At 37.5% G+C, this 13,810-nt stretch overlaps 1 protein-coding gene and 1 long non-coding RNA gene across 2 annotated transcripts in view; both read left to right on the forward strand.

Annotated features, from left to right (window-relative positions):
- LOC107709693 (rho GTPase-activating protein 33-like) overlaps positions 1–13,810 on the forward strand; it is a 75,162-nt gene that overhangs the window by 5,704 nt on the left and 55,648 nt on the right. The gene's annotated exons all lie outside the window — the stretch shown is intronic.
- Positions 707–10,230, forward strand: LOC107709656 (uncharacterized). Its single transcript, XR_001636516.1, has 4 exons — positions 707–717; positions 1,570–1,571; positions 2,831–2,838; positions 10,115–10,230. It is a non-coding gene; the product is annotated as an uncharacterized LOC107709656 (long non-coding RNA).

Raw genomic sequence — 13,810 nt, forward strand, 5'->3', positions numbered from 1 at the left:
TTTTTATTAAATATTTATTTATTTGTGAAAAATAATTTGTCTTCTAGAGTATAAGTATGTTTATTTTACAAATTTTTTTTTAATCCATTTTCAAATAATTTCAAATTTCTTAAATATGAATTAAAATAAATAAAATGATATCGGCCATCGGCCACCCTGCTTTCCAAGATATCGGCATCGGCTGTCAAAAAAACCATATCGGTCGACCACTAGTTTCAGACGTTGAAGTCTTAAATTTACTCACCCTCTTGTTGCTAACCCAATGATTCTTCTGTGAAACACAACAGGTTACGCAGAACATTTATGCATGTTTTTTTCCCGTGCAACAAAAGTACCAGCTAAGTTTCCATCCACTTTTTATGCTGTTCTGTTATTAACAATATGAAAACGTGTAAAAAAAAAAAAAAATAATTGTTTGCAAAATTTGCTGTATTCAACCTGTTTCCATCCAATTGATTTTTAACGATAAAATGGTGTTTGCAATGAAGTCATCTGATTGTTATCCTTTTTGTTAAAGCTTTGTGTAAGTTTTTTTTTGTTGGGTGGGCCATTTCACTGTGTATGCAGTCAGAATAGATTTAACGCACCCTTGAACATCTAGAATAGTGCTTAAATGTGCGTAAATCAGCTATATCAGTTAGGACTGTCAAAAAATATTCGAATTTCGAATATTCGTCGAATTTAAAATAAAAATCCACATTCGAATGCAAAAACGTTGTATTCGAATTTTAGGTGTGCGTTAAGGAGGCAGCCTTATCAGTGGCGCACGAGTTGCGATGACGATGTAAGTGTCGTTGCATTATAATGTTTTTGTTAGCCTATCCAGTTGAAGCCACTAGATGCGGCGTCTTGCGTTGTTAATTAAAAATATTGCGGAAAAAGGGAACATCAATGCGGAGAAGAACTTCAAAACTGAAACCAAGCCATTCACACAGAACACATATTTCGCACATTTTCTAGAGGGACATCTATTACCATTGCACTCGCATCTCGCACAACGGAGCCGCATGTTTAGAAAGCCATGTAAAATTAATGCAAGTTTAACTTTGAAAAAAACATATTTTTTAAAGTCTCATATAAACGAGACTTTATGGCGGGTTTTTCACAGATATACACCGATTACAAAAATGTAATTTTATCTTCTGCTTTGAATAAACGTGCATTAGTAATATTTTGCTCGATGCGCCCTCTTGTGGCCTCAGAAGAGAAGCCAAAAGCTTTTCTTCACCCTAACTGAAATTATGCATTTTAAATTCGAATATAATTAGAATTTTGATCATACTTAAGTACAAAATTCGAATTTAGTTTTTCAGCCATTTTGACAGCTCTAATATCAGTAGACATTTTGATACACTAAACATTTTCCTGCAAGAAAGATTTTAATGGAAACTTAAATAGTGACCGGTAAAAAAGGATAAAACATGACCATGGAGTACTAAAAGTAAGTCCATACACCCCTATATTCCAAGACTTTTGAAGTCATACAATAGCTTTGTGTGAGGAACAGATCAAAACTCCTTATTCGCTGAAAATGTTCCCATCCAGTTGCTTTAATTGTATGGAAAAGAGCAGTGTGGACATTCTGCTAAACATTTCCTTTTGTGTTTCACCTAAGTCAGAATTTGACTAACAGAAATTACATTTTTTTTAATGGACTGTTCCTTTAAGCTTCTGGATGTTTTAAATAGAGAACTAATATTTCATTCACGTCAACTATTGAGCCCTGTAGCAGCCCTACCGTTACCCTGAATCATCAAGACTGGCAGGCATTTGAGTGGCATAATCGTCTCCGCTTCAGTTCTTGTCCATTTTGAAAATGTGACACTGATCGCAGATTGGTAGCTATGTATTTCTTTTGTCTTCGTTCTGTGCAGTGATTCTGTTTTAAATAGTTCTCACCTTAGGTCGGTGTCTGGGCTTCAAGCTCAAAGAAAACTTTAGATCTTAACAAATGAGACAAAGGAACAAAGTGAACTCAAAGTTTGAAATGGTGCTCATTTGATGATGTTTAAGACGTACCGGAGTTCTGCAGGGCTTTTGCGAGTCGATCACAGATTTACATCAAACTTTCTGTAATGTACTAAAACCTGTGCAATTTTAAGAGCAAACACTGTGCTGCATGACTGTATAAATTACAAAGATTAAATATTAAAGTTGTAAATCTGGGGGAAAATACAAGAGTTTTATTTTTTTTTTCAAAAGCTGATATCTAGATTATGATATGATTATGCAGTTTTTACTTAGAAGTTCACATTTGAAAACTGAAACCGTGCATAATCAGAGGTGGAAACTGCGCTATGGGGAACTACAACTAATAATAGGGCCTTTCGCACCGCTTTAGTTCCAGAACTAAATGTACAGTACTAAAGATTTTGCGCGAACTATTTCCCAGTACCATTTAAAGGGTTGCATTCGCACCGAGAGTGTGTACTAAGTGATGTAAGCCGGTCGACAGCGTCGTCATTTGTGCGCGGCGTTCAACAACAGAAACAAAGAACAACAGGAGGATGGAGGACGCTGTGATCGGAGCTGTGTTTTTGTTGTGTCTCGCGGGTTTCACAATAATGGACATGGAAAGTCGACGTATACGTAAAGCGATTGAAAGAACGGAAAGGAGGACTAAGAATCTCCAACGACAACTGCCAGTGCTACATTTGCTACAAGTGCCTGCACTTCAGTGTCCGTCCATCTATCGCTGTTCTCCATACTTGCGAAATAAGTTGACACAATGTTTACAGTATGTTTACACGGCATTTAAATCATGGCGGGTGAGGGCGTTTTCGTACGCGTTTGGCCAATCAATGTCTACTTACGTCACGATTAGTACCAGTTGTGCTGGTTAGACCCTGCTCCGGAGTAGGAGCTAATTTGGTTCTCGAAAAAGGCAGTCCGGTACTAACATCGCACCCAGTTCCGGCGGTGCGAAACCGCCAAAAAGTGGGTAGTTCCACAATTAGTTCTGGTACTATGAAAAGGTTCTCGCGGTGCGAAAGGCCCTAATGATTGGCCAAGTGGACACAATTGACCAATTTTTTTGTCAAAGTTGTTTTGTAGAGGGATTTAGAGATGATGTCTGTGTTTAAAAAATTTCTGCAACAATGCTGATGCACTAAACTAAAATAAAACCTTTCTAATTTTCTGACAATATAGAATCTAGATTGTCTTGTTTACAATACAGTGTCAATTAAGTAGTATTTTTAAGGCTACCAACAGTGTTCTTGTTGGCAGGTTCAGTTGCAATTAAAGTCTTTGCTTCATTATTAATTTTTACTGATAATATCAGCTAGGGCTGAACGATTTTGGAAAATAATCTAATTGCGATTTTTTTTACCAATATTGCGATTGCGATTTAATATGCAATTCTTTTTTTAAAGCTCTTTATGTTGTGTATTATTCATTCAAGACAAGCTATAAATCATTGTATAGTATGACCAACACACCACCTCTTTACTCTCGCCTGTCACGTGACCGTGTAATCGCAGCCTCTGCGATTGAAAAATCAAAATTTTTCATATCGCGATATTATCGCAAATGCAATTAATCGTTCAGCCCTAATATCAGCAATACTTATCAAGAACTATCAAGATGAAATCCCTTTTATAATATGCATTTTTGCTGTTTGTCATTAGCAAATTAAATGGTACAGTACCGGTTTTCAAATATAGATTGTTGGTCAAGAAATAACTTTTAGCTGGGTTTGTGGTAAATATACTGCGGTATTACATATTTCATGGCCTGTTCCTGAGCAGGCGCAGCAGTGGCAGTGACCTCTTTCCCAGGCTTCGATATGAGCTCTGATGGCCCTTGGCACTGATGCCCCCGGGTACAGACGACACAGAGTCACAGTTTAACCACTACAGTCGTTCTGCCCTGTCAGCCCGCATTTCTCAAAGACTGTATGTCTCATTCTTGCATCTTTTGATTTTCTCACTGAATCTCATAGATTATTTTTAGGGATAAGACGTCGTTCACGCTGTTATATTCTAATCTATATGAAGGATGTAGTGTGAGAGAATTTTGTAGCTGGTGGTTATCCGGCCAGTGCTGCATTGTTACTATAGTAACCTAAGTTTGTTGATGATGTGTGTTTTTATGCCTTGCTTAAATATTTGGTTTTCTGTGATATTTTAAAATATTGAATATTAATTGAGGTGCATGAAGTAAGTGTAAATAGGGCCAGAATTAACATTATCTAATTTTCAAAATTTCGGGGTCAGTAAGATTGTTAAAATTTTTTTAAAGTCTCATATGCTCACCAAGGTGGCCTTTATTTGATTAAACATGCTGTAAAAACATTAGTATTGTGAAAAAGTATTACAGTTCTAAGTAATGGCTTTCTGTTTGAATATTTTAAAAAATGTAATTAACTCCTGTGATGCAAAGCTGAATTTTCAGCATCATTACTCCAGTCTTCAGTGTTACATGATCTGTCAGAAATCAATTTAATATGTTGACTTGGTGCTCAAAAAACATATCTTAGTATTATCAATGTTGAAATCAGTTGTGCTGCTTAATATCTTTGTGGAAACCATCACACTTTGATGAATAAAAAGTTCAAAAGAACAGCATTTATTCAGAATAGGAATCCTTTGTAACATTATTCATATCTTTACTGTCACTTTTGATCAATTGAATGCGTCCTCGCTGAATGAAAATATGTATGTGTGTATGTATATATATATACTGTATGTATGTATATATATATATATATATACTGTATGTATATATATCATTTGTTTTCAATAACAAAAAAGCTTACTGACCTCAAACTTTGAACGTGTAGTTGGCCACACTTAAGACTTAAATGTGTTTATTCAGTAAATATCAAACTGTAAAAAGCCTATTTGTTTTTAATACTTTGATCTTTCCATGAATACAGCCATTGTTGCTGATATGGCAATAAAAATAAATGAATATATAATAAATTTAGCTGTCCAAATTGCAGAAATAACTTGTGATAGTCAGTTATCAGTTATGTGTTGAAATTAATAAAGTTAATTAATTTGTAGCTGTAATTGCAGACTAGTAGTCCAAAGTAGAAAACTAACTAATTATTTGTTTTAAATTGTTTTGGTTTTTTGGTCAAGAAAACAATTTTAAAATGTTGGCAGGACTATTACAAATCTGAACTACTGGTCTGAAACTGGTCCAGCAAAGAAAATCCTTATTGTTTAGCCTGTATGTGGAAGTATCTTCTCTTTCTCGGCTCATGTAAACTCTGTTCTCTGTGGTAAGATGTTGCATTTCCTTCGGTGAGTTTATGTTGTGGCTCAGCCTTTCGTCACACTGCTCAGAGCTGAATTGTATGTCCTTGAGGTCTGTGTGTTTAACATACAAAGGAAATGGTGAGTTTTTTTGTCTTTTCTGACTATGGACTCTAGAGTCTTTTTCAACACAATCTTAAGTTTCAGCCTCCAAGTTTCCCATCACGTCATAGCTGCACATTCACTTGTGCGTTCGGCATGGAGCGGTTTCGCATTCCTCGCTCCACTTCATTTATCTGTGTTTTATTCTGAATGAATTCAACTTCTCCCTCTCCATCTTCCTCCTCATCTGCTTCCACCTCCTCCTCCTCCTCCTCCCCCTCCGGAATAGGTGCGCCTCCACGCACAGCCATGTTATGGAGTATGGCCGTTGCCACCGTAACTGCGCAAGAGCTGTGAGGCTTCATGCGCAGTCCTCCTGCCGACTTGTGCAGGCACTCGACAACGTTGCGCGTGCGAACGTGTGCAAAATTGTAGGCTCTTTCAGCCCGAGTCTGTGGGTTGGTCAGCGGTGTGAATAAGTATGTTCTCAGAGGGTATCCACTATCCCCGAGGAACAGGCTCTGACCAAACCCCTCTCTCTCCGCTTGTTCACCCACGGCAGAATTGGCCCAGACAAAACTGTCGTGGGTGCTGCCTGGCCACCTTGCCACCAGGTCGGAGATCACACCCCTATGGTCCACTATAACCTGCACGTTTATGGCCGCGTATCCCTTTGGCGATATGTACGCCTGATCAATCACTGATGGATTGGCGATAGGGATGAGTGTGCCATTCACCAGGCCCAAGACTCTGGGGATGCCAGCAATGGCATGACAGCCCTGGTGCACCTCCTGGACCTCCTGACGTGTTGCCGGCAGCCGGATGTAATCCCCGGCATGGCGCAGAAGGGCGTTGGTGACAGTGTGGATGCACCTCCACACCGAGGTCTTGCTTAGGCCGTAGCCCTCTCCCACGACCTCGATGAAGCTCCCTGTAGCAAAAAACCTTAGCGCTGCAAGCAGCTGGACTTCAGGGCTTAAAGCAAAATTCCGCCGCGTTAGCCTGGCAAGCGCAGGTCTGAGAAGGTCCAGCAGCTCCATAATGAGTTGTCTTGGGAGGCGAAATTTTTGTAATATAGCCACGTCAGGCAAAATGTCAAAAGGGCTTAAGTTTTGCCGAATAAAAAAATTGACATGGACTAAACGGCTCCGCGGCCGGCGCCGTCTTTGATTCAATACAAGGACACGTTGGATCGCTGCCATAGTTGGTCGCTTACTGGACACCACCATGCTTACCCATTTATAGATCTTAGCCATTTAGAGCCAAATTGTTTGCCAGATTTTAATTATCAAAAGTGATTGCCAATTTGAACGCTTTAATGACATTACGAAATAGCCTAGGCTAATTACCACCATATTAGTTCTGATACCAAATAAAGTCAACTTCATAAATAGGCCTGTATCCATTGCGAACATATTTTATTATTAGTCTTAAAATGTCCATAACATAAAATCATTGTTGAGCCACAACATTGTCAACATACCATAGTTTGACTTGTACTGCGCTGCGCTGATTTCTAAAGACTGCTGCACAGTGGCGGCGACTAGCGTCTTGAGCTCAAACAACGCTAAGAGAGAGCTTACGAATGGTCCAGACCAACCTTACGAAAGTGTGACTTACAGAAGATATACTTAGCGTACGAACGTGTCGGGAATCGTGCCATAACGTTAAGAGAGAGGTTAAGGAATAGGTTAAGAACTACTTAGCGATAAGAACGTTTTGGGGAACCGGGCCCTGATCTTCAAGTCGAACACACCTCTTTACTCTCGCCTGTCACGTGACCGTGTAATCGCAGCCTCTGCGATTGAAAAATCAAAATTTTTCATATCGCGATATTATCGCAAATGCAATTAATCGTTCAGCCCTAATATCAGCAATACTTATCAAGAACTATCAAGATGAAATCCCTTTTATAATATGCATTTTTGCTGTTTGTCATTAGCAAATTAAATGGTACAGTACCGGTTTTCAAATATAGATTGTTGGTCAAGAAATAACTTTTAGCTGGGTTTGTGGTAAATATACTGCGGTATTACATATTTCATGGCCTGTTCCTGAGCAGGCGCAGCAGTGGCAGTGACCTCTTTCCCAGGCTTCGATATGAGCTCTGATGGCCCTTGGCACTGATGCCCCCGGGTACAGACGACACAGAGTCACAGTTTAACCACTACAGTCGTTCTGCCCTGTCAGCCCGCATTTCTCAAAGACTGTATGTCTCATTCTTGCATCTTTTGATTTTCTCACTGAATCTCATAGATTATTTTTAGGGATAAGACGTCGTTCACGCTGTTATATTCTAATCTATATGAAGGATGTAGTGTGAGAGAATTTTGTAGCTGGTGGTTATCCGGCCAGTGCTGCATTGTTACTATAGTAACCTAAGTTTGTTGATGATGTGTGTTTTTATGCCTTGCTTAAATATTTGGTTTTCTGTGATATTTTAAAATATTGAATATTAATTGAGGTGCATGAAGTAAGTGTAAATAGGGCCAGAATTAACATTATCTAATTTTCAAAATTTCGGGGTCAGTAAGATTGTTAAAATTTTTTTAAAGTCTCATATGCTCACCAAGGTGGCCTTTATTTGATTAAACATGCTGTAAAAACATTAGTATTGTGAAAAAGTATTACAGTTCTAAGTAATGGCTTTCTGTTTGAATATTTTAAAAAATGTAATTAACTCCTGTGATGCAAAGCTGAATTTTCAGCATCATTACTCCAGTCTTCAGTGTTACATGATCTGTCAGAAATCAATTTAATATGTTGACTTGGTGCTCAAAAAACATATCTTAGTATTATCAATGTTGAAATCAGTTGTGCTGCTTAATATCTTTGTGGAAACCATCACACTTTGATGAATAAAAAGTTCAAAAGAACAGCATTTATTCAGAATAGGAATCCTTTGTAACATTATTCATATCTTTACTGTCACTTTTGATCAATTGAATGCGTCCTCGCTGAATGAAAATATGTATGTGTGTATGTATATATATATACTGTATGTATGTATATATATATATATATATACTGTATGTATATATATCATTTGTTTTCAATAACAAAAAAGCTTACTGACCTCAAACTTTGAACGTGTAGTTGGCCACACTTAAGACTTAAATGTGTTTATTCAGTAAATATCAAACTGTAAAAAGCCTATTTGTTTTTAATACTTTGATCTTTCCATGAATACAGCCATTGTTGCTGATATGGCAATAAAAATAAATGAATATATAATAAATTTAGCTGTCCAAATTGCAGAAATAACTTGTGATAGTCAGTTATCAGTTATGTGTTGAAATTAATAAAGTTAATTAATTTGTAGCTGTAATTGCAGACTAGTAGTCCAAAGTAGAAAACTAACTAATTATTTGTTTTAAATTGTTTTGGTTTTTTGGTCAAGAAAACAATTTTAAAATGTTGGCAGGACTATTACAAATCTGAACTACTGGTCTGAAACTGGTCCAGCAAAGAAAATCCTTATTGTTTAGCCTGTATGTGGAAGTATCTTCTCTTTCTCGGCTCATGTAAACTCTGTTCTCTGTGGTAAGATGTTGCATTTCCTTCGGTGAGTTTATGTTGTGGCTCAGCCTTTCGTCACACTGCTCAGAGCTGAATTGTATGTCCTTGAGGTCTGTGTGTTTAACATACAAAGGAAATGGTGAGTTTTTTTTTGTCTTTTCTGACTATGGACTCTAGAGTCTTTTTCAACACAATCTTAAGTTTCAGCCTCCAAGTTTCCCATCACGTCATAGCTGCACATTCACTTGTGCGTTCGGCATGGAGCGGTTTCGCATTCCTCGCTCCACTTCATTTATCTGTGTTTTATTCTGAATGAATGAAGTAAAAGCTCTAAAGCAGTTGCAGGTCCTGTAAAAGCGGCTGCTTTGAACCCGTGCCCAGAGGAACTTTGTGCCAACACAAATGGCCTTTGCCCACCTTCACCGCTACATACATGGCATACGTCAGTATGTAGCACTCTGTGAATGCTAACGTGCTAATTTGTGAGTGTAATGATGTTTAACACCCTTACATTCATTTCACACAGTTAATAGTTCACCCAAAAATAAAAATTCAATTTCACGAACTCACTCTTAAGCTGAGGACACACTACGCGACTAGCAGAAACATTCTAAGATTGACCTCACAGGGCTCCAGACTGTGACTAAAACGGTCGCATTTGCGACAAAAATATTAATATGCGAGTGAAGTTTTTGCTGAAGTCGCCATTGGCGACTATATATATTTACATGTTATAACTTAAAAATTTGCATGTAATGCCGTTTTTTCCTGATTGTTTTGCGATCACATCTTTTGTTATGTTCACGTATTAAACTGAGACGATGCGTGCGCATCAAAGTTTTAGTGGAAAAAAGAGTTTCTTTCTGTCCTCATCTCTGCCGCACAGCAGCATTGTCGCACACCTGCTAAACGCAGCTCAGTTGTGCAGTAGGGATGGGCGTATCGATACAAAGTATCGATATATCGATACTGACGCGAGTATCGAAAGTATCGATACTCAAACAAAAATATCGATACTATCGCCCATCCCTATTGTGCAGCGCGAGAGAGATCGAAATGACGGAGACGTGCAAAGACGAGAAAAGGGGAGAAAAGCAGCGTCTATTTCGTGCACAACTTGAACAAACCACAACAGGCAAAGCTGCCAGCTGTGTGAAATATCGTTAACAATTCTCGTTTATAATCATTACTAATATGGCTTCTTCTTATCAAGATCTTAGTGTATGCTGTGTTCTGTTAATGCATGAACTTCATATTATTTGAAGCACACTTGCCATCCAGTAATTCAGAAAATGCTTTGTATATCTGTTGTTGATATTTAAAAGGTATAAATAAGGTTTTTAAATTTGGTTTAAAAGTCAACATGTAGTGCACGTATTTTATGAGAGTAGGAACTGTAAAGGGATACAGCGTGTAATTCTGAATATAAATATCAGATGCTTCATAGTCGCCTTTTACAGGATAAAGAAATGACATGTGATCAAAGTGGACGCGTGTTCCTGCAGAACATTACTCTTACCTGTTGGTTAACATACTGAGTTTGTTTTTATTCGTCCTTATTATATTTATTATTATTTTAATTTTTAATGTAGAGATTTAAACTATATTCAAATACAGTGCTTAACAATTTTTTTTAAAACAAATTTATGTAAGGTTTGTGCCACTGCTGCTCTAAACTAACAGTATTGGTGATTATAATCATTTTTTAGCTTTCTGTATTGGCAAGTCCTCCAATGTGCATAAGCTCTTTAGTAACAGTAGTTGACTATTTCTATGCTATAATATAATTATTGCTGTTATCTATGAAAAAAGGCAGAAAAAAAAAATAGTCAAGCTCTCAGATACCCAATTACAGTCAAAAAGTACCTAAGCAATGCCAGCAAGAATGCAAGCTGTTATGGAAGGCATAGGAGGACATTCTTGTTAATATGTGAATAAATACTAGCCTACTTAGTTTGATATTTGCCCAATAAATGACAATAACATTTTTAGATTTAAACAATTTTTTTGACAGATTCCTAAAATATTTGTGTTTTATCTTTATTATGATGTGTGTCTAATAAATTGTTAAGCACTATTTTCATAGCATTCAGTTGACACGTTTGTTTAAAGGACATTGGGCAGAATGTGGAAGTGTTTTTTGTCAAAAAAAAGAAAGAAATGAGAAGATCCGATTAATCGGAAAAATAATCGGTCAACTAATCGATTATCAAAATAATCGTTAGTTGCAGCCCTACATGACAGTATGATTGAAATGTTAAAATGTAAAATAATAATAATAATAATAATAAAATAAATAAAACACGTTTATTCTGTGGCACCTAAAAAAATAATTTGGCACCTAAGTTTTTTTCTTATAGAAGCCAATGGCTCCTTACTCAATTTTTTTTGTCTGGAGCCCTGCCTCAACACACCTAAAGACTGTTTCCATCGACTGGAACAGATTCTCATCTTTGACAGTCAGAGAGGAGCACAAACCTAATGACTGAGTCAGTCCAACACTACACACTTAACGACTGGCGAGTCACGATAATATTTAATAGTATTTATTTGCTGTGCAGGAAAAGAAAAGAAAAAACACGCAGTATACTATTAGATATGGTCTACCCGCGATCCCACAGCTGCTCCCGCCCCACCAAAGACAACACAGTGGACAACACCAGTGCTTTTATTTAATTATTGAAACATTAAGGGTGCGTTCACACTTGTCATGTTTGGTTTGATTGAAACGAACCCTGGTGCGATTACTCTGTTAGTGCGGTTCGTTTGAGCATGTGTGAACGCTGCCATCGAAACCCTGGTGCGTACCAAACAAGGTTTGCATGATATATGAATGCAACATGGACCAAATACTTCTAAACGAACCAAAAACAGGAAGTAATGACAAGATGCGACGCTATGCGACATGATTTGACGACGCGGTGTAACCAAAACAAAATGAGCAGAGGGCAAACGTGGAGCAACGATGAGGTAAAGTGCCTTTTATGAGCTCCTTGTGAGTTTGCAGGTGGTGAAAATAAAATTATATGTACACGCAAGAATGAGCACGCTTAGTCCAGCAGCAGTGGGCGAAATGACCAAAATCTTATATCACGATATAAGTAATTTTATTTCATGGTAACGATATATACAGTGGTTATAGAAGAGAATCACCCCCCTTTAAAATAATCACATTTTGTTGCTTTGCAGCCTGAAATGAAGACGGACACAGTTTTTGTTTTATCCAGCTGTATTTACTCAGTGCAACTTAAATAAAATCCAAGTTAAAGATTTAACACCAACACGTCAGAAAAAAATTTATAAAAAAAAGGATGGAAAAAGGATCACCTCTTCTAAAATTGACTTGTAAACTCAATCAGGTGTAGCTAATCACGTTCTCAATGGCACACAAAGCCATTTGACTTTTAACTGTGATCAGCTGTGGTCATTTTGATTAGCTCAGCATGAAAAGAGCTTTCCTGGAGCATTTCACTCGTTGGTAGTGCAACTGAAGCAAACAATCAATCAACTATGGGTGGCAAGGCACTGTCAAAAGACCTCTGGGATAAAGTTGTGGACAGGCACAACAATATCACAAATTCTCCACAAATGTGGCTCGTATGGGAGGGTTGCAAGAAAAAAGCCGCTCCTCAAAAAAGGCCACATGCAGTCATGACTGAGCTTTGCCAAAACTCACCTTGAATATTCTGAGGCAGATGAGACTAAAATTGAATTATTTGGCTTCAGCACCAAACGATATGTCTGGCGGAAATCCAATACAGCTTGCCATCCAAATAACAGCATTCCTACAGTAAAGCATGGAGGAGGTAATATTCTGTTATGGGGGGTTTCTCTGCAGCAGGGACTGGGGGACTTGTCAGGATAGAAGGAAAAATGGGTGGGGCAAAATACCATCAAATGCTCACAATCAAATTTAACTGAACTTGAGCAGTTCTACAAAGAATAGTGGGCAAATATTGCAAAGTCTAGATGTGCAAAGTTAGTAGAGACAAATCCCACCCATTTTTTAATGAATGACAGATAGCAGGAAAATTGACTGCTGTCACTTTAAGAGCTGCCCGGATCCAATATACTGTTACACATGTGTTTTCTTTCTCAGCTGTTTGCTTTCACTTAAGACCTAAATTTAACCGTTCAAGGCCTATAAAGAGGCAAATATAACTCTACTCCAGCGCTCTATGAGCACCGTGTTCACGTGCCTCTCAGACAGCATGCGCAAATAGCGAAATGAGTTCTCTTTCGCTACTGATAGCGTTTCAACGGCTTAAAATCACTTGTTTTTTAACCGCAATGCTTAAAAATGTGTGCAAACGCTACGTTTTCGTAACCACGTAGCACACCAACGTCACGTGAGCGTGTAACTGCGATAGAGGCGATAGTCCAAAATCTCTACCGGTTGACAAATTTCTACCGGTTAATCATGTCTACCAGTATATCGCCCACCCCTAGTTAAAAGTTTGTTTTACTTTTCTTAGTTTGTGCTTAATATAACAGAAAACATTAGTTTTCATGCTATGTTAGTGTTGATGATAAATGCTATAGCAATGTGTCTTGAATAGTTGTTTTTTTTTCGTTAAGTTTGATGTTTCTTATAAGAATAACTGCTTGAGTAGACACATTTCATTATGTCCTTTGAGATGTTTAATTTCCTTAATTATGACATTTCTAGAGCAATGATATATTCATTATCTCATGTGTCTAAAATTTAAGGATTAAAAATGAATAGGTTCTGAGTAGGGCTGTGCGATATGGACAAAAAAAACCATTGCGATTTCGATTTTAATCACGATTTTGACACACACAGACATGCTTTACAGTCATAAATGCATTCAGTGTGAATTTGAAACATATTTCCAAAAGAAAACCAATTAGAGCTTTATCAAAAAGCTGTAACTTGTCTCTAGAACAGACATAAGGCAAAATAATCACTAAGTAAAGGTGTAACAAAATGTCTCTAGAATAGACATATGGGGCAGAAAAAAAAA

The sequence above is a fragment of the Sinocyclocheilus rhinocerous genome, unplaced genomic scaffold (genome assembly GCF_001515625.1).
Source record: "Sinocyclocheilus rhinocerous isolate Xijiao unplaced genomic scaffold, SAMN03320098_v1.1 scaffold282, whole genome shotgun sequence".
In the NCBI taxonomy this organism is placed as follows: domain Eukaryota; kingdom Metazoa; phylum Chordata; class Actinopteri; order Cypriniformes; family Cyprinidae; genus Sinocyclocheilus; species Sinocyclocheilus rhinocerous.